This window comes from Branchiostoma floridae, chromosome 11, assembly GCF_000003815.2.
Source record: "Branchiostoma floridae strain S238N-H82 chromosome 11, Bfl_VNyyK, whole genome shotgun sequence".
Classification (NCBI taxonomy): domain Eukaryota; kingdom Metazoa; phylum Chordata; class Leptocardii; order Amphioxiformes; family Branchiostomatidae; genus Branchiostoma; species Branchiostoma floridae.
In genome coordinates, this window is record NC_049989.1 from 15,947,265 (window position 1) to 15,948,018 (window position 754).

Below are 754 nucleotides of genomic sequence, written 5' to 3' on the forward strand. Positions count from 1 at the left end.
TAGAGGCACGCCTGCGAATGTGGTGAAATTTCACCAAATTGCACTATTTTGGTTTTTCGTCTGCTTTCATTGTATGTGACCCCGGCGGTGGAAAGACTCTCCTGTCCCGAAGTTAGCCTGGCCAATCCACGGTAGACTGGATTCCAGGTTATTATTATTACTTTTGTACCCGCTCGATCTTCATGGATTGCAGCGCCGTGATATTTACTGTACATGTTATTTGCTTTTGAATGTATATTCCATTACATTATTTTGTCGTACCCAACAGAAACATACTTTCTAAAGATACTTTACTGCACCTTAAGGTGTTTGATACAAACTGCCCCAAGTGCTTAGTAAACATGAACACACTCTTCATGCGTTGTCGACTTACAGTATCTTTGGTTTGGAATGTGGTAGTCACCCTTTGAGTCGGTGTGACAAATGGGCCTGTCATGCTCACGACTCTCTACACATACACGACTTATTAGCCCCAGGCAGGACTGAGTCCGGCATGTTATGACAAATTTTCCCCTTTTTCCTTTTATTTCTATGTTGTAGGACCATTCGGTGCAAGCCGGGCTAAGAAAGCTACGAGAGGTGTGCCTCGATCACAACATTCATGTATATCCCTTAAAGATGAGTCGCGCCCTGGACCGCCTGATCAAGACAGGCACGCAGGCGAAACCCAACAAAAACATACTGTATTGTCCAAACATTACGTAGTATAGCTTAAAGATACCTTTCTGCACCTTATGGTGATTGATACAAAATC